General features: G+C 48.9%; 1 non-coding gene and 1 pseudogene across 1 annotated transcript; both read left to right on the plus strand.

The window, feature by feature from the left end:
* The window catches only part of LOC105299782, a 24534-nt pseudogene extending 7282 nt beyond the window's left edge, over window positions 1-17252 (plus strand).
* On the plus strand, window positions 1509-1617 carry LOC111746544. The gene has a single exon (XR_002783169.1). It is a non-coding gene; the product is annotated as a U6 spliceosomal RNA (small nuclear RNA).
* Window positions 17253-20219: the final 2967 nt, after the last annotated feature.

Consider the following 20219-nt stretch of genomic DNA (forward strand, 5'->3'; position numbering starts at 1 on the left):
GGGTGGGAGAAATGCAGACAAAGAGGAGATGATGACAAGCCTCCAGGTAAAAGATGGAGAAAGGGAATCTTCTTGCAGGAAGTCCACTCCTGATTACATCAAGGAGAGAGGCTCGGTTGGTGCTGGTTGGTGCTGGTCTCTGGCCAGCCCATTGCCCTCCTTAACAAGCAGGGAGCAGACCACAGGTAAGAGCTTTCCTTTGGCTGCAGCAGCCGGCCAGGATTGAAAGGCACAGCTTTGTTTCATTCTATATATTTTTATGGTCATCTTCTGTGTATGTTATGTGAGACTAGCTTTTTATTTCTGGTAGTGAGATTTTTAGAAAGCTTTCTTCAAAAGAAATGTATGTACGCGAGTCGATTTAAGGGAAACGATTAATGTAAATCATATTTAAGGGCAAAATCATGAATGTGAGATGGGAATCTCTGAGAGGCGAGCAGAGCTGAATTCCAGAGAAGAGGCTGTGCGAGACTATTCTGAAAGCAGATGTTTCAGAACTCTCTGGAACATGGGTTCCAGAACCCCTGAAAGTGTTAGCTTTCAGTCTTGAGTCCAAACCTCCTTGAACAAAAAGGCTCCATCCTGGACCCCAAACCTGTAGGGTGAGGCCAAGGAGTGTGGCTGTTTGCTGACAGGCAGACAGGCTCCCAGCCATGTGAGAGTTTGTCGCTGGGTATGCACATAAGCTTGCAGTTGCTTGTCTTGAAGCCAAGCTTTGTGGATGATTCAGGAGCCAGCTTAGTCCCAGGGATGTGGCATCCTGGGGGCACTTTGCACTTTCCTAAAGCTTGCTCAAGGCAGCACCCAGCACCCAGCACTCCACTCCACCTGCCCCTCTGCCCCAGCTTCTCCCAGCTGGTGTGTTGCGGGGCTCTCGGACTTGCCCGATGCCTACCTGTGAGAGTGGAGCAGGTGAGATGTCCAGTCTTCCTTCTTGGGTCAGCCGAGACCACCTAGCCAAACTTGTTTGGTGCAGGCAGGAACCATCAGTGCTGTAAGATCAACAGGCCTCACTGCTCAGAAGCCGAGGTCGCTTAGCAAGGGCATTCATGGAGTAGCCTCAGCCAGGACTAAGGAGAGGATAGTCCTGCTCATCCCAGGAGGACTGGGTGCCCCACTTCTATGGAACAAAGACAGAGGCAAGCCCAAGGCCAGTTAGGGATGGGGGAGGCTGGGGAGAGTGTCCTGTGAACCTATGCAAGCAGGTTGGGTATATCCTATCTTTAAATACCTGTCCTGAGGCTGAAGGTGGAACTGGCTCCCGTGTCCCAGAAGGCAGAGCCAGGTAGGTCTCTGGGAGTAATAAGGACCCAGCCTTTGGACTGGTTAGAGGAAGGACTTTCTGCCAGCCTGAGACATTGCATGGCAGGTGTCTCAGTAGGGAGTGAACTGCTCATGATTTAGAGGTATGCAAGCCAGAGCCAATGACCACGTGGCAGAGATGGAGCAGGCTTGCTTTTCAAACCAGAGTTACTCTTCAAGGCTGATAGGAATACACGAAGCTTCAAGCGTGCTTGCTTTTGCAACGCATATACTAAAATTGGAATGATACAGAGAAGATTAGCATGGCCCCTGTGCAAGGGCGACATGCAAATGTGTGAAGTGTTCCATATATTTTTATTAACTAATGTCACCCCAATAATTTTAATTTAAAAAAAAAGCTTCCAGCCATTGCCTGGCATGCAGTGGTGTCCACACCCTGCAGCTTCAGTATGGCTCAAGCGGAATCAGAGCCTATGACAGGCTGAGCCACAGGACCCTCTGGGGTCACTGAGGTGCAAAATGCTTTGTGAGCAAATAAGGAAGCCAAGGCCCAGAGGGAGCTTGCCCTACCCAGCTACTCCTCTGTTCCCTTCCCTTTCCATTCACCCCACACCCATGAACATGCTTGGGGATCACATTCCCGTCCAAGCATGTTATTGGGGCGGTGGGCGCTAATGCATGTGTGTCAGTGGATTGAGGTTGGGGGTACAACACATTAACATGCAGCTTCTTGGGTGATGTTGGGGGGCTGTGAGGTGGGATTTCAGGCCTGTGGCAGGTCGGGGGAGACTTGGGGCTTCTTAGCAGAGGTATGGCATCAGGAGAGGGGCTGTGTTTTGCTGAGCAGATCTTCCCCTGTCTGGGCCCCAGACCTCTCTGTGACAGGAGGACACTGGACTGGGGGTGGGGGTGGGGCTGGGGCCATGGGCTTGGGCCTGGGAGGAGCAGACCAGCCTGGAGCCGCCCTAATCTGGGGCTTAGCTCCGACTTCAAAGCTGGCGACTTCAGCTCGGTTGGAATGTCCAGCCATGGTGGGGGTGGATGGGGGACGCCTGGTTCCCATCAAGCTTCAGAGAGTAATTGTGGCCTCTTGGGGGCAGTGAGGATAGGGTGGGTGGCATAAGAGCAGGGCTGGGGATCTCAATGAGGGCATATGGGGACCCCTTAGAGCTGTGTGCCCTTGGGCCTGTAACTTAACCTCTCTGAGCCTTTGTATTCCTCATCAGAGAAACAGAGTGAGTGCTAATTCCCTCCAGGGGAGCACTTGGTGTAGGGTCTGGCCCAGGGTTGGGGAAGCCCAACCTGTGTGTGACATGGTGTCTGAGCGCAGACTCCTGTCACAAGGGTGGCCCTTGTGGCTCCACAGCGCCACCTACTGACAACTGAGCAGTGGTGCCAGGTCTGGCTTCCCCAAGCCAGCCCCCCACCCCAACCCCCGGTTTGGCATTTTCTGGGCAGCCACCGGCACAAGTTAAAAGTGCCTTTTGGGGGAAGGCAAATCTGAATGTGAGTCTGGGCTGCCTCAATTTTTGGCCAAATGACAGAGGAAGCTCTTTAACCTCTTTGAGTTTCAGTTTCCTGTAAAAGATAATAGCAGACACTTAGCACCCACCATGCACCGGGCACTGTGCTTTCTATGCGTTTACACATGTCTACTAACAACCACAGGAAGTAGAGCCTATTGCTATCCCCATTTTATGGATGAGAAAACAGAGAGTAAGACACTAGTCCTAGGCTGCACAGCCAGTAAATGGCAGAACTGGGATTTGAACCCAAGCAGTCTGGCTACGCAGCCCTTGCTTATAAGACACAGCTGGTATAGCTGTCTTTCTGGGTCACAGGTAAGAGTTATACCTGGTAATTCAGCTTCAACCCTTGGCTCAAGGTGGTGTATTATGGTTACTCCAGCACAGGATTTGCACTTGCTCTGGGTTCAAGTCCTGGCTCCACTACTCACTAGCTGTGGCACCTGGGCAAGCCCCTGAATATTTGGAGCCTCAATGTCCTCAGCAATGCCTTGGTGTGAGGTCAGAGATGAAGCATGGAAGGGATACACAGTGCCTGGCAACAGCAAGGTCTTTGTTATTCTCACGTATCAGTGATGTCCTTACTTTGAGTAGGGGGGCCCCTGCTGGTCCCCGTATACCTATGGATGGTCCTTGAAGTAATCCTCTCGCTGTTACCATCCTGCATCCCTGGGACACCAGAAGGCTGGCAATTGGAGAGGGGACTGAATGTTCGGTGGAAAGTCACCTTTGTCCTGGTTCCCGTGTCCAGGGGAAAGAACGGGGGCTGCCTGAGCCTTGGGGCTTCGAAGGGAGAGAGAAGCAGCCATGGAGGGGCCCTGCCTGTTGGAGCCTGATTCACACCTCCCTCCATATTTGTCAGGAGAAGGGGTCTCTTTCCTTGTGTGCCTCCAGGCACACCCTTCATAGCGTAACCCAACCATACACTTGGGAACCCAGGAGGCCTCCCAGGGCAATGATGGGGGTGGGAGGAAATGCCTGCCGCCATCTGCCGTCTGATCTCTGCAATCCCTTGTTTCCTGAACTGCAAACAGGGTTACCTTATACCTCTAGCCATTTCTAGCTCTAAACTCTCCCAGCCTTTTCCTTCCCAACTCAGCATGCCCATCAAGTTTTGGATCAGCCAAGGACACTGGTTTTAGGCCTCCACACACCTCCACTGGGGAGGGCCTTGTCTGTGCCATTTGACCCCACTCCCCATCCCCAGTGGGAGCAGGAAGCTTCCCAGTGGCCATGGTGGGGGTACAAGGGCCAAGGTTGGAGCTATAAGCCTCAGGATCCTAGGACGACCATCCTGATCCAGCCCGCCCTCTTTCCATGTGGGCCTCCTGGTCAGTGCAATGCCCCCTCTGGGAAATTCCCTCCTCAGCTCTGTAATTACTGGTTCTTCTCTTTCCTGCCCCACCCCCAAGCTTCGTCAAGTCTTTGCCAGCCGACAGGAGTTTGCTGTAAAAACTAGAGGCCTGAGCCAGCTTGAGCACATCCACATAAAATGGAAAGGGAATCTGAACAGAAACCCACTGTCCAGACTGGGAGACTTTCAGATAGGACCACAGATCCAGCTGAGTCTGTGGCTGGGGCCTGACGACCTTCACTGGGCCACCATTTAGGGAGGCTGTCTCTCTGCAAACCTACCTGTGAGGAAGTGAGCTCCATCACTGAGTGCTGGGGTCTGGGAGAGGGTGGGCCACCTGGTACGTGCCCTTGACAGTCTCCATAGCACTTGGACCTCCACTCTGAGGGTTAGGCCTGCCACCTCGGGCAGAAGAGCATATTTTACAGATGAGGAAGTTGAGGCCCAGTGAGGAAAAGCAGCTTGCCTTTGGACATGCGGGCAGGAAGCAGCAAAGTAGACCCCAGAAGCCAAGGCTGAGGGCTCTGGACCCAGCGCTTTCCCCATTGCCTACCCTGGGCCTCCAGCCCCTGGTTCTGGTCTGATCCCTGGAAGCTGGGCATGGAGGACATGGGTCCCCTAAGAATATTCAAGGTCGGGGCTGCTGCAGCTTAGGAGTGGGGCTGGTCCTGAGCACTGAGGCAGACACTGGGACAGGGTGTAGGCCTAGGAGGAAAGAATGTTTTAGATGAACTGGGGATGAAGCAAAGAGGTGGACCCTGAGAGGCAGGTGATGGGAGACCCCTGGAGCTGGCGAGGGAATTGGTGTTTTGGGGGCACCTGCATGTTGAGCCTAGTGTCTTGGGCTTCATGTAGTTGATCTCTCTGAAGCCTCTCTTTAGCCCTGTGATATTGGCAATGATAGATCTTGACAAAGAGCTCATATTCCAAATGAGCTTTTAAAAAAAAGTCTACATATTAATAATGGAAAGATAACTATTAAAACAAACAAACAAACAAACAAACAAACAGGAAGGTGACAAAAAAAAAGGATATCCAAATGGCCAATAAAGACCTGAAAAAATGCTCAACTCATTCCTCATATGGAAAATGCAAATGAAAACTTTGATAAGGTGCACACCCACCAGACTGGCCAAACTGAAAAAAACCGGTGCTAGTATCTCCATTCGAAAGATGAGGAGATGGAGGCTCAGAGAAGCTGGAACACTTGTCCAATGGACAAGGATGCCTAGGGCTGTCTGCTCTCAATGTCTGTGGTCGTTCTGCTCTGAGGGTGTGGTCAGGCTGACTTCCACTGACCAGAGACTTCTTGATTGCATCAATCACTTTGCAAACTGCTGGAGGGCACCTCCTTTGACCAGTCCTATGCTGGGCACTGAAAGTCAGGGCCTTCTCACCCCTAACCTCTGTTTCTGAGCAACTGTGTCCAGAGAGCAGTGAGTGAATCCATAAATAGCCAATGGCATAGGCTCACAGGGGCCTGGAGGAGGAAGAAGTCCTTGCTGCCAGGAGCAGAAGGAGAAGCCTGGGCACCAGAGAGCTGGGCTTGCCAGAGCAGGAGGAGCTTCAGAAGGCAGCAGCCAGCCAAGCTCGGCGGGTGGTCGGGAGGCAGGCCCTGAGACTAGGAGAGGCCCTCCGGGTCAGGTGGCAGGGCCTTGGGCCGCCAGCCAGATCTGTGTGGTTGTCCTGAGGGCACTGGAAGCTTTCCTCCAGGACTTGGATGCTGCGGGCATTGTGGCATGGCCTTCCCTGTGGGGAATGAGGGAAAGCCCAGGCTGTCTTCCACAAAGTGATGACAGAGGCCACCACTGGACACAAGGCGGGGCCCATTGAGAGGCATGTGTGCCCCATCCTGGACTCCTGCCCTATGAGTACTTGGAGAAGCCAGAGGCTGCTGCGCTGTCTTTGCGGGTGGAGCCAAGAAGACATGCCAGGAGGGCAGAGGGCAGCACTCTGTGGCCATCTGAATTCCTTTTCCTCTGGGTCAGCGTTGGCTCCCAGGCCATGCCCTGCGAGCTCACAGACAAGTAGGGCCTCCCATGAGCTGCAGGCCAAGGAATTCTGACAGATTGCATCCAAGATGGAACCATCTGTACCTCCTGGCTGGTCTCTTCCCCGCAGAGAGCTGATAGCTATTAGGGGATAAAGCTCAGACCCCAAGTCCATTTAGCTCCAGCCCCCAGCTGGGCCCAGAGTCATCAGGGCCACGAGTCTGGGGTGGTGTGTTTCTGCCTGATGTCACCAGTCAGCTTTGCCAGAGTCAACTGACAAGAGCAAATGCGCTATTTTGTCCCAAAGAGCAGGGGGCTGCATTGCCCCTGCCCTGCCAGGTACACAGGGCACTTGGCAGGTTGGCCTCAGTTGTAGCTAGACTAGGGCCAGTGTGGACATCCTGCCATCTGCTTGTGTACCCTATCTGCACCCCTAGTCCCACATATCTGCACCCCTTTCTGGATTTCCATGTTTGTCCATGAAGCAGGGTGTTTGTTGGCCAGGCCTGGGAGACCTGGGGACCTGTGATTTGTGTCCTCCACACTGGGTCATCAAAGGCTTTACGAGGCCCTCTGGCAGGCCCACTAGATTTCCACAAAGTGAGATCATGCACCTGAAAGCAGAGTCTGCCCAGCCCTGTGCCCTGAATGGGCCTCTTGTTCTCCAGAACCCAGTTGTCAGTGCCCAGCTTAGTGGGAGGTGGCTCTGTTGGCTGCTCCTGCCAGGCCAGAGGCCCTGCCAGAGGCCAGGTGAGGGTGGCAAGAGTGGGGGCAGCTCAGGCTTAGCCCTGAACATGACTGGTGGACCCCGATCTCTCTGCACCCCTGGTCCCACAGGTGGGCTGTGGAAAGCGGGGTGCTGCATCATAGAGGCCTGCACTGTTTGTCCCACTCAGCATCCTTTGGGGTGCTGATACCCAAACACTGAATGAGGGATTTGGGGCTCCTTCATTCAGCAGCTGGGTTCTGAAGCCTCCCCTGGGACCCAGCCACTGCTCTTGAGGTGCTTCCAGCCCAAAGAACAGAAGGACAAGTAAGTGAGTCTGAACAATATGACTTGGCAGGTGAGACCTTAGAGGGATGAGCACAGAAAAGGGAATGAAAGCTGGTCCATGGGTGAGAGTAGGGGCTGCAAGCTCGGCCTAGACTTCTAGACAGGAAAAGGGGGTTGGAAGGGCAAAGAGAGGGATGAGAGCATGGTATGTGCAGGAATCTGTGCAGGATGGGGCCTGGCCGACTCACAGACCCTTGGGGCACTGGGGGAAGACAGAGGCAGGCAGCGGACAAGGAGGGGACAGTTGTTGTAACCCCTCAGCAAGAGTCATGAGGCCTGGCCAGAGCAGGCTAGTGGGGATGGTAGGGAGCCGGGGAAGCAGGCAGAGGGAGGAGGGTTCTAGCGATGTTGCGTGGGCCTTAGGGAACATCTTTGTCCAGCTGGACCCACTTTCCAGTCTTTATTCTCTTTTTTTTAAATCCTCAATCCCTCTCCAACATCAGAAAGTTCCATACTGATCTCTCCTCAAATGCTTTCTTAACATTCCTCCCATAATTTGTTAAATGTTTGCACACTGTTTGACCATTTTTACACTTCTTAAAACTTTCAAACTTAAATACCAAGCAAACAAATAAGTCAGCAAAAATGACTACAGTGGGGTTTTTTTTTTTTTTAACTTAGTGGATTAAGTAAATAAATGCTCAGAAACACATACAAATCCTTTTATGCAGTGTCTTAAGTTCAAAAATGGTGATACCTATTTAATGTTCTAAAGCAGGAGTTGGTAGCTCCCTGTAAAGGCCCAGACAGTAAATCTTTTAGGCTCGGCAGCCATGTGGTCTCTGCTGTAACCATACAGGTCTGTCCTTGTGCAGAAGCAGCCGCGGACTGTATGTAGATGAATGAGCCTGTGTTCCAATTACGCGTTATTTATAGAGACCAAAATTTGAATTTCATATAATTTTCATGCAGTGGTCGCCAAATAATGTCCTTCTGATTTTTTTCCACCCATTTAAAAATGTGGAAATCGTTCTTACCTTGCAGGCTGTCCCAAAACAGGCAGCCGACAGTTTTCCATAGTTTTCTGACTCCTATAGTGTAGAATGGTTAATATTTTTAACAACAGCAAATAAATACTTTAAAATGCATTTACATCTCATAAGTGGGTGATTGCCCATGGCTGCCAGAAACTGCCCCCCGAACTTAGTGGTTTTACGCAATAGCCACCTAAAAACCTCGTGACGCTGTGAGTTGACTGTGCTCAGCTGGAAGGTTCTTTTTCTTCATGTGATGTTTGTCGGGGCTGCAACCATCTGGCGGCTTGGCTAGGCTGGAACATCCCAGATGGATTATGCAAGTGACTGGCGGCTCTTGCTGGATATTGGCAGAATCCATAGCTGGGGCTCAACCAGAGTGCCTGAATGTGGCTTCCCCACATGTTTGGAATATGATGGCTGGATTCTGAAAGAGAGTGTTCCAGAGGGAGGAAACAGAAGCTGCCAGTGTTCTTAAAGGCTAGGACTGGGACTGGCACTGCATCCCTTCCATGGCATTCTATGGATTAAGCAGTCACAAGGCTAACCCAGACAGGCAGTGAGAGGAAATAGATCCCTTGAAGGTAGTGACAAATAATCTGTGGCCATCTTTAATCCATAATTCCACCTGTCGAGAGCAACAGGTGAATGGATGAACTAGGGTAGATTTCATGTGACCGCTGGATGCTCAAATGCTCATGAACTACACATATGAGTACCATAGCCAGGCGGCTGTGGGGATATATTTCCAGCCGGTTAGTGAACACTTATTTATTTATTGAGCAATTATAATGGGCTCATTGAAAGTACAATATTGTCACATCTCATAATATCCTGTGAAGTAGAAACTTGTTATTCCAGTTTCACAGATGAGAAATAGAAGCTTAGAGAGTTCCATCTGGGCATGTAAGTTGCCGTGTTCATGGGACACCCCATGATTAAACCCAGGTGTCAGGGGGTGCTGGGGTCTGGGACTCAGAGGTAGATCAGGGCTAGGGGAGCAGAATGTCTTAGATGGTGAGAAGTTACTTGTCCAACGTCACCCCAGTATCATGAGTGGAGCTGAGATAAGAACTCAGTGCTGTTGACTCAAGGCTCCACTCCAGGAGAGGCTCACTCTGCATCACTCCTTGGACTAGGAGGAGAGAGCTCTGCATTTTCATTAAAATTTGCAATATGGATTAGTCATCCTCTCAGAGCTTCCAGTTTCTCATTGGCAAATAGAGCCAATAATGTCTTCCTCTCAGAGCGGTGGCAAAGGTCAAACAAGAAAAAACCACCACCACCATCATTTTGAAGTGTTTAGGCTGAGTCTTCGAAACTGGACAGATGAGAACGACTCACTTGATATTGCAGCCTCTGGTTTTCTCATCTATAGTATGGACCCAGGTGTTGTGAGATTAAGCGAGATAATGTGCGTGATCCGTGGGGCGCAGAGCAGCCCGCTCCTGTGAGCGGGCAGAGGATGACAGCTTTGTAACAATTCCTAGGTCTCTAGCCCAGTGCCCAACAGGTGGTAGTACTCAAAATATATTGAAGGTGTACATGAATGGGTGCACTCCTGAACCCCTATAGCCCTTAGGAGAATACAGAGGAGGGCACTGTGTGCACAGAGGAGGGGCTGGCAATGGGAAAGTCCCCTGAGGACCCCTGTCTGCCTCTTGGGAGGACTGGGGTCTCTGGAATCAGGTAGACCCAAGGCTCTCCCCATCCGATGGCTAAAAGTTTCCAGGAAGAGGAAAGATGAGGGCAGATTCAGGTGTGTGCTACAAAATATAGGGAAAAGCCCCAGTTTCTAGCATTTGCCAGTTCCCATGGTATAAATACTCTTACCACGGCTGATTTCAAGATATCATCATGAACCCTTGTGCACGTCTGGTGGGAATGCAAATTGTTACAGCCACAATGGAAAACAGTTTAGAAGTTCCTCACAAAATTAAAAACAGAACTACCTTATGACCCAGAGATCCTACTTCTGGGTATTTATCTGAAGAAATCCAAAACACTAATTCGAAAAGATATAAGCACCCCTATGTTCACTACAGTGCTATTTACAATAGCTAAGATATGGAAGCAACCTAAGTGTCCATAAATAGGTTTGTGTATGATGAAATATTACTCAGCCATAAAAAAGAATGAAATCTTGCTACATGTTACGATATGGATGGACCTAGAGGGTACTATGCTAAGTGAAATAAGTCAGACAGAGAAAGACAAATGCCTCACTTATATGCAGAAACTAAAGAACAAAATAAAACAGAAACAGACTCATAGATACAGAGAACGAACCGGTGATTTGCCAGATGGAGTGGGAGTTGGGGGCTGGGCAAAAAAGGTGAAGGGATTAAGTAGTACAAATTGGTAGTTACGAACTAGTTATGGGGATGTGAAGTACAGCATAGGGAATATAGTCAATAATATTGTAATAACTGTGTATAGTGCCAGGTGGATACTAGACTAATTGGGGGATCACTTTGTAAATTATATAAATGTCTAACCACTATATTGTATACTTGAAACTAATATAAAATAATATGGAATGTCAACTCTAATCGAAAATAAAAATTAAAAAAAATCTCATCATGACATTAACTGGCCTACAACTTACTGAGAAATTAACAATCAGTTTCAGGGTTGGCATGAGCAGGTTCCAGCACCCCTGGGTAAGTTTTTATTCCCATTCTATTACTTCACAGAGCAGGATAAAATGGAGTGGGTGCACATGGACATCCATGGTGTGTATAATGGGAGGAGTGGGCTAGTGACCATGGAGAAAGGACCCAAATGTGGCCGTCCCCTGAAACTCAGGAAAATTGGCTAGTTGCTTTATTTATTCATCTCTTCTCTTTCCCCAAAATAGATTCAAGGCATCTTATAGCAATGAAGACAATGCAATAAGATGGAGTGAATAAAGAAGGATTTGGAGGCTGATGAAAGTATTTGGAGGGAATAGAACAAGGTCAGGAGTGAGATTAAGACTTCAAGTTAATGCCGCAAGGTACTTTCCTTCATCTGTCTCCTAGGCTGCCTCTCCTCCCATTGTCTTGATAATGCACTTGGTTCTCTGTGCCAGACTGACAGCTGGGAGGTAAGAGGGTCTAGGAGAGCGGAGAGGGGGACCCAGACTGGGGAAGAGAAGGCTCAGGAATACCATCACTATCTTCAGGTTTCTGCAGGGACATTCTGGGACAGCTGGAATATACAGAGGCCAAAGGGCAGAACTAAGGCTAACATGGACCTCCACATAAGAAAGAGCAGTTCACAGTCAGAGCTGTTCATAGAGGAGCCTCGCTGCCTAGGAAGGTAGTGAGCTTCTTATAAGGGGAATCGTGTAAGCCGATGTTGGACATCCACTAATTGGAAGCTTTCTGAGGCTTGACTTGAGTTCCCATAGTGCAGGCTGTTGACTACTCAGTACAAAGCAGAAGTTAAGAATGTGGCTCTGGAACCATGTCTCACTTCGGCAGCTTCCTAGTTATATAGTCAAATTTCCTAACCTCCCTGTGCCTGGGTTTCCCTGCCTCCTCTTCTCCACTTCCAGCTCTATGCCCTCCAGATACCTTCCTAACTGGACTCCTGGTAGAAATTTTCCTGGTCTCCTAGGCCTCCCAAACAAGCTGAGCTTGAGAGGAGCGAGTGAGTAGTGGTAAAAAGCGGCAGTGATCTGGGGCTGCACAGTCTTACTATGTGCTCAGCCTTCCCCTCAGGTCCTGCCTGTGCCTTTCTGCTGCTTACTGATGACCTCTCCCTGGGAGAGGGGGTCCCTGGAGGCAGGTTCTGCTTCTGACCCTTCTCTGTCCCCCAGATCTCAAAACAGACCAGGTACATAGGAGGCCTCAGTGAATGGTTGTTTAATGAATGGACAAGAGGATGGATGGATGGATGGATGGATGGATGGATGGATGGATGGATGGATGGATGGATGGATAATTAGTTGGATGAATGGATGGGTGAGTGAATGGTTGGATGAGTAGAAGGAAGAAGGAAGGAGAGGTAATACATCACTCCTTAATACAGTTGCAAAGTTTTCTCTATTCCTTTATTTTGTTTTATCCTCACAGCTATGTTTTGAAGGCAGGGCTAGAACTATTAATTCCATCTACAAAACCGAACACTGAGTAAAATACTGATAAAGCAACTCGTTGCATGTCACACAGGGAGGATATGATTGAGGCATGTGTCAAGATTAGTCTCTTGACACTTTGTTCCTGGTGACTTTTTTAATAAGCTCCCTTCATTTTCTCATTTATTCATTTATTCAGGCAGTCATTGTCACTGGGTGTCGTTCATTCAAGAAGTTTGCTGATGCTGGCTTTGGGCTACCCCATGCTGAGGACTCAGAGATGAAGCAGACCTCCTCCCTAGGGGAGCAAATCCATTAATAGTTGAATGGAATCAGGGCAGGGGCCTGGACTAAATGCTAAGACACCAAACATTCTGGGAGGTGAACTAGTTGGCGTTTCTGAGGAGGTAAGGCAGGGCTGAGCCTAGGAAGGAGAAGCAGGAGTTGGCCAGGTAGAGAAAGACAAGGCCATTGATTTCAGGCCAAGGCTGTGTAAGACTCTAGGTCATGGCAGCTCAGCTCCCCTCTGAGATAAGTCAAGTGTCCTGGGAGTGGAGCAGAAGTGGAGGACGAGTGGTAGAGGGGGCAGGGGCAAGGCCACGGAAAGTGGTGTGGAAAGAGCTTCGAGTTCCAGGCTGTAGAGGTAGGACCTCACCTGAGGCAATGCGGAAATGCTGGAGGACAGGAGTATGAGGGGGACTCTATGCTGAGAGAGAAAGTATTGGCCCTCAGCCACGCTGTCTCCCAGCACCCCACCCCCAAGCCTGCCATCAGTATCATACCATCCCCAGAAACAGTGACCTCAGCCAGGTCTGGGCCTCCGTGCCACTCCTTCTGGCAGCAAAAAAGCCTGCCAGGGCAGAGGCCCACCCACGACTGCCCACCCCGAGAGAGTGGCCTTCACCTCCAAAAGGCTTCCCGCCACACTGGAAGACCCCAGGGCCGGGTTTAGGAGCACAGCCCTCAGAAGCTGCCTCACGGGCGAGGCTCTGGGCCAGGTGCGCCAGGCGCTCATTAGGTCCCAGTGTGTGGCTGGGCTTTCAGTGTCTTTCTGAGAATCCCTGAAAAAGAAAGAAATCAAAGGCTGGGGATTGGAAAACAAGGATGAGGAGATATAAAACAAGATTTCTATCTAAATAATTTCCTCTAATTGCTGGTAGGAGACATTAATTTTCCTTTTGAAGCTCCCGCGGCCCTGGGCGCCTCAGACCATGCCAAGGTGGCAGCCCGTCTAGCCAGATTATCTCACCACCGCCCGCAGAGCTGGCATGATGCCCTCCTCGGGGGCGGGCCAGGCAGGCTGGGTGCTGCACAGCTCAGGCTGGGGGTACTCAGGGCGGGAGTGGGGAGGGAGGGAGGAGAGAACCCCAATATGACATGCAGAGGCCGAAGTACAAGGGGCCTTCACAGCTCTGTGTTGTAGGCAGGCCTCTTGACCACCCTGTGATGGACGCAGGAATGTGGAGACCCTAGAGGCCCGGGTCCCTCTTCTGTGCTGTGGAACCATTGGGCCTTCAGACACGTAATGTGTTGGTTGGCAGAGGCCTAGGGGACCGACTGCTTCCCCACGTCTCTCACTCCTGAATGCAGCCGCCAAGTGGGGAGAACCAGGTGAGGGAAGCGAAGGTGAAGCCAAAGTGACAGAGATCCAAGTGGTGCCCGCCTGCCCACAGCTCCTCACAGCAACCTTAGCGGAAGCAGGCCTCATTATTTTCCCCATTTAATGTGGCACTGAGGCTCGAGGTAGAGGAGAGGTCCCACTGTAAGGCAGAGGTTGAACTGAGGTCTGTCTCCAGGCCCTGGTCCTCAGAGAGCTATGGGGAAAAGTGCAGGGGGAAATCCAGATTCTTTAGCAGTGCATTCGAGACAGTCTTAATCTGTCCCCAGCTCTCATCTTTTCTCTTCTCCAATTGTCCTTTGTCCTGTTCCATCCATTGGCTGGGCTAGAGGCCTCTTCTGGGTTCTTCCAGCTCCTCTGCTTTCTCTCCCAGCACTGATCACACTGCCATTGCCCCTCACTGGCTGGCACTCCCTCCTACCTGGGAGTACTTCAGGCCCTGGGCTGTATCTGAGCCCCCTCCATGTCCCACGCCCAGCCTAGTGCCCATGTCCATTGGGGTGCATAGGGTATACCAGACGGAAGGAGGGCCTCATGCTCCAAGGCAGTGTGTGGGGTGTTTCAGCTGATGATGGAACTCACATTGTCTTTTACCCTAAGAGATTTTTCCTTTCCTTTTGATCCCTTGCAATTTATGAAAAATAGAACACATGTGTTCCCGATTAATTTCTACCAAATCACGGAAATGTTGACTTTTTAAGAGTCGTTTTTATGTGAAGTCTCTTTTCAGATTCTTTCAAGACTTCCTTTGCCCAGGAAGTGAGTTTAGGGAGGAGAATGGTCAGCTTGCCACCCACGACCTCCCATCAACACAGCAAGAAGCTACGCTGTGGGCAGGTGCCCCAGGACGTCCCTACCTCACTTATACTCTTCCTTGGTTCTCCACAGACCTTAGGATAAATACTGGGCTTCATTCAAGGCCTCCACAATCCAGCTCTCTTGCCCTCCAGGACCACCATTTCCTCCCTCAGGCACCCTAATACCTGGCCTTGCTGAACTTCTGCTTGCTCCTGGAATACACTAGTCGTTTCTCTCTCTGCCCTTTTGCGCCCATTGTTCCTTCTTCTGGGAATGCTCTCCCCCTTCTCTTTACACCTGACAAACTTCTACTCATCCTTCAAAAACCCAGGCCCAAGTTTCCTCATCTGTTTAGCATTTGCTGCCTCCCCCAGGCAGCCCCCTATGCTTACCCCAACATTTCAAGAAGCGAGTCCTCATTTGACCAAAGAGGCCTGGACACACTGCCTTTGGCCTGCCTCCCGGGGCCACTGACCCAGGCATGCAAAGATGAAAAGCTGGTATGTCATGGTAAAAAGTAATAAAAGGGGAAAGACAAACCCTCCCCAAATGAAAGCCATACACAGTGTTTATTTTTGGTATTTTATGGGGTGCTTTTGAGGATGGGAGGTGGAAAAAAAGAGTTATACCAGGGACAAGCAGCCTATTTCACTCTTGAAGTGGGAGGAAGGAGAAAGGCAGAACAGCCCTATGGTCCAATGCTGACCTCTGTGCACAGCCTAGATTCTAGAGGAGACAGAGTGGCTGCCCAGGCCAGAGCTGGTTACGAGCAGGATTTTATATCCCAGCAGAGAGTCATTCTGGTTCACTCACCCTCCACTCTCACACCCAGCCCCACCCTGAACCCCTTTTCAAGTGTTTTGTAGCTAACCTTGTAAGATGGGTAAGATGAATACAATTCCCATTTTACAGATGAGCAAGCTGAGGCCCAGGCATGAAAGGGCTGGCTTAAAGCTTCATGTGAAATTAGTATCCAGGACAGGATTAGAACTTGGGGCATCTGCCCCACAGTTTAGGTTGGTTCGGTCTAGCCTAGCTGTCTTTAGTCATGGGAGAGGTGGCCCCAGAGGGCTCCAACCTCCTGCCCTGGTAGCAGAGGGCACCAAATCAGTCTGTTTCCTCCAGCCACCCAAGGCCTTGCCCTCATGGACTTCCTGCTTCTCCATCTTACCATGACCTGCTTCTATGCTTGAAGAAGAGAGGTAGACTATGCATGAAAAGCTCAAGCTGTGAAACCACATGGTCCTGCTGTGGGAAGCTGTTTAATGGGCGGGTGGCCTGGAGACCAGGGAGAGCCTCATATGTCAGATTGTCTCCTCCCTATCCAGCCACAGTCCAGAGGACTGAAAGCAACCTATCTGCTCCCCAGGCTCACAAGAGGTAGGAAAATCACAGAAGGCTTCCTGCAGGCAAGGCCCAGCTGTGGGTGGGAGCCTTCCCCTTGTCCTTCTGAGTAATGGGAGACTGAAGCCACAGTGGAGGCTGAGAGGAGCCAGAGGCTGGGAAAGCCATGGGTGCCACTAAGTGCCAACCCAAGGAAAGAGTAAGTGGTGGGAATGTGAAGGAGAGAGAGTCTGACCCTCAGAGAGCATGCACTGTACAATGGAAAATGGCGAGGCCTTGAATAAACCCCACTTCCTGAGCATCTATTAGAAACCTGGCTCGGGAGTGACTTCAGAAATGTGGTGGAGTGAGAGACTCTCCAGATCTTTCCCCTTGAAACAACAATAAGCTGAACATCTAAAACCCAACAAAAAACACCAAAACTGCACACCAGCACGTCTGAGCGTGGGATCTGTGCATAAGAGCTACCACAGAGCCTACGCCGTCCATCGCGGCCTGTTCCTCTCCTGCTACCGAGCACTGCTGTGCTGTGCTGCCTGCGCATATTTTTAGAAATTAGCTACCCAGGAAAAATGACTTACTCATATCAGCCACGTTCTGAGGATCCGTGTGCCTCCAGCTCAAGACTGGCACTCATCTCTGCAGGGTTTGTGGCTCTTTAGGCCCCCAAACATGTTCTAGATGTCACAAGGCACATTACTGCAGTAAGAAGCATCAGACTCTAGACGAGATTGAGACATAAGCGGACTTATACACAATCAGATAATTTGGACAATACTGCTCCAGACCACAACTCCCTTTTTCCAGAATTTGAAATCATAATAGAAACAGAAGAGGTGATTACACCTGAACTTGCAGAAAAAGATGAATCAGAGATTATAGGGAGCATGGGAAGAACCTGGGGAAGAATCGGATTCCATGGCAAAAGAAGAATCCAGGGAAGATAATTTTTTCTACAAGTTTACAACTGAAATAGCCTTGGAACCAGAACGGATTCTCAGATGTGGCAGAGAGATTGCCCCCATCTGGATCTTTGGTGAAAATATCCCTCAAGAAAAAGACATTCCAGATTGACCCTGTGGTGCCAAGATAATGTTTGAATTCCAGGTCATGCCTCAGCTGCTCAACTACCTAAAGGTGGACAGACTGCTCAGGAATATCCATTGGGGGCGTCCTGCCCATCTTCATCTGTGCCAAAAGCTGTAGACTGGGCACTGGCTACACAAAGGAATTTGTTTGCAAGCAAGATATAACAGATACACCTTAAAGACAACTTCATAAAGCTTAGAAATGCTCATAATCTCTTAGACATTACAATTCCATTTTTAGGACTTTATCCTAAAGAAATAATTATACCAGCGAAAGAGGTACAAAGATGTTGTTTTAGGCATTGTTTACAATGTCTAAATATTTGCGAAATAAAAATATCCAGTGACAGGGTATTATGTAAATTTTTGTGTATCTGTACAGTGGAAGGCTGTGCAGTTTTAATGGTACAGACCTATGTGCACACCAAATAAGATATAGATCTAAATTAATACCATTAGACCATTATAGATGATATTCATAATATGATCATGTTTTTGTAAAAATATTTGTGCACGTGTAGGTGTACACAAATAAACCTGGAAAGATACATACTGGGTGTGAACTGTTTAACTATGAATGTTGGAGCTCAGTGAAATGATCTTTTAACTTGTATGTATATTTCTTTAATAAAAATGGGTTATGTGCCTAATTAAGAAAAGAAAAGAAAAGAAAACGAAACCTGGCTCTGGGCCCTTTATAACTGGGCCCCAAGGAAGGCATGATGGAGAACACTCTACCCATATGCCATTTTGAAAGAGGGCTGGCTGTAAATTCTCCATCAGCCAATCTCAATCTATATTCATCTCTGATATCTCAAGGCTCCACTAGAGTCCATCCTTGCCTTCTCTTGTGAATTGTACTTAAACACTCACAACCACTCTGGCAAGAATGTAAATGCTCACCAACTAGCCACGTGCTTCCCTATTTCTCAGCATCCTTTGCAGTTAGTCTGGGCCATATAACCAGTTCTGGGCAATGAGAGTGAGTGACGGTGACCTGCATCACTTCTGGGCTGAAGCAGTTAGAAGCTGATCTGCTATCTTCGTTTCTCTTTTCTTGCAGCAATCTGGGAGGGACACATGTTCCAGATAATAAAGCCAAAAGATGGAAGGCTCTCCTCATCAAACCTTATAGGGGCAAAAATTAAACCTTTGGGTTGGGTTAAACAACTGAAGTTTGAGGCTTTCTCCAGTGTTGACGGCCTGAGTATTATTACCCTGAGTAACACAATTCTGGGAAACTGAGATTCAGATTTCTGTCCTGCAAATGAGAACACTGAGGCCCAGAGAAGGGACTTGGCTACAATTTCTAGTTACAGAACTTCTTCATCCCGCTATGTCTGACTGTAGACCCTGAGAGATATTCCCTGCCCCTTGCATTATCAGTGTGTTGAAAACAGCCACAAGGACACAGGCCCAGGAGATGAGAGAGGCAAGGAGCAGTTATAGTCCGATTTCAAAAACTTGCATGTTGTTAAAACTCCATCAGGTTCATGTAAACTACAATATGCGAGGCAGCTGCTGTTCAGAAAGGCACAAAGGAGGGCTAAAACGGGGCAAAAGCCTGGGCCCCCCAGGACTATGGCAGGATGTGAATGGGTAAGAGGGCAGCTTGTGGGGTCATCTGTCAGACCCTCTACCTGCAGCACAAAGGATGGCAGGTAGGCGCTGCCAGGGTGATAGGGGAAAAGGCGGCAATAGGGCCTAATTTACAGGCACCAGAGAAGAAAATGAAGCTAAAATTTATGGGGGCTCAAGTGACTTGTTAGAACTAAGCTTATTATCCATCAAATACACATCTGAATGTGTATTTATGGCTTTCCAAATGAGCTCGTCTCATTGAAAATTATGTTCGAGGAATATCAACAGCAGTTCATCAGGCTGATCCAGAGTGAAATTCAAGGCCTCTCCTAGCCATCCAGGGACACCAGGACCTGATCTCATTGGTGTATGCACAGGTTCAGAAAGTAGACATAAGCCAATGGACACTCTGAGGTAAGCCCTGCATTGGGGCCAGCATGCAGAGATATCACATATTACAGGACCCTTTCTCTACCCCACTGTGCCAGGTACTGAGCTAGGGCCTGGATCACATGGGTCACTTAAGGAGCAGCTCAGAAGAAGGATGAAAATACTAGTTCTATCACTTAACTGCTGAGTGACCCTGGGCAACTACTTAACCTCTCTGAGCCTCGGTTTCCTCGGTTTCAAGAAAATGAAAGTAACAATTACTCCAGGGAGTAATTAAGAAACATACAAGATACTGCATGTAAAGTGCTTATCCCAGTGCCCATAAATGTTATTTTTCTGCTATCATCATGATTATTACTCTAAGCATCATACTGTAATGTCTGGCGGAACCTGATCATCAAACCAAACAAAACAAGACAAATTTCTAGCAGAAGCTCCATTTAGTGGAATGATCACTTACCTGCTTGACACATGCTGAACACCTGTGAAGTAGGCCCAGGCAGTCAGATAACCACTAAAAAGTATTTTTATGTTGGTACTTTATAAATACATGAAAGAACTGGTTACGAATGACTTAACCTGCTTAAGTCTCAGACCTGTAGATACCTTACTAAACTTTAAATTTTTCACAGTTGGAAATAAGAGCTGATATTCTCTGGTACACACTAGTATGACTGTCTCTTCCATATGTATCAGTAAATAACAGCCACCCTAAACACTGGAAGTACTTGTCCTGGCCACCCTCCACCAGGACCCATTGATTAAAAATCTGTGCTCTGATTCTTGATTATGACTTCTGATCACAGAGTTTTAGGCAAGGAGTCAGGCAGCCATTATTGTTACTCGTCCCCCATTGTCACAAGCCTCTCTCCTTTCAGCTAAAGTGACTTACAGGGAATTTCATCGCCCCATTTCCTTTGTCACTTTTTCTTTCAGGGACAGACATTAAAGACTTAGACATTAAAAAACAACCACATATACAGGGAAAATTAGAAAGTGATCATGTATACCCAGGGAAAGGCTCAATAAGAATCTGAGAAGACCTTATGTTTACTTCTCAGGCTGATCCTTGGTACAGAGACATTCCAGATACAATTAAAAAATCATTAAATAATAATTAAAAAAAAAAAAGCCAGCAAACCCTGAGGAAGAGAAGAATATTATTTCCAGAATTA

Source organism: Pteropus vampyrus, unplaced genomic scaffold (assembly GCF_000151845.1).
Source record: "Pteropus vampyrus isolate Shadow unplaced genomic scaffold, Pvam_2.0 Scaffold193, whole genome shotgun sequence".
Classification (NCBI taxonomy): Eukaryota; Metazoa; Chordata; class Mammalia; order Chiroptera; family Pteropodidae; genus Pteropus; species Pteropus vampyrus.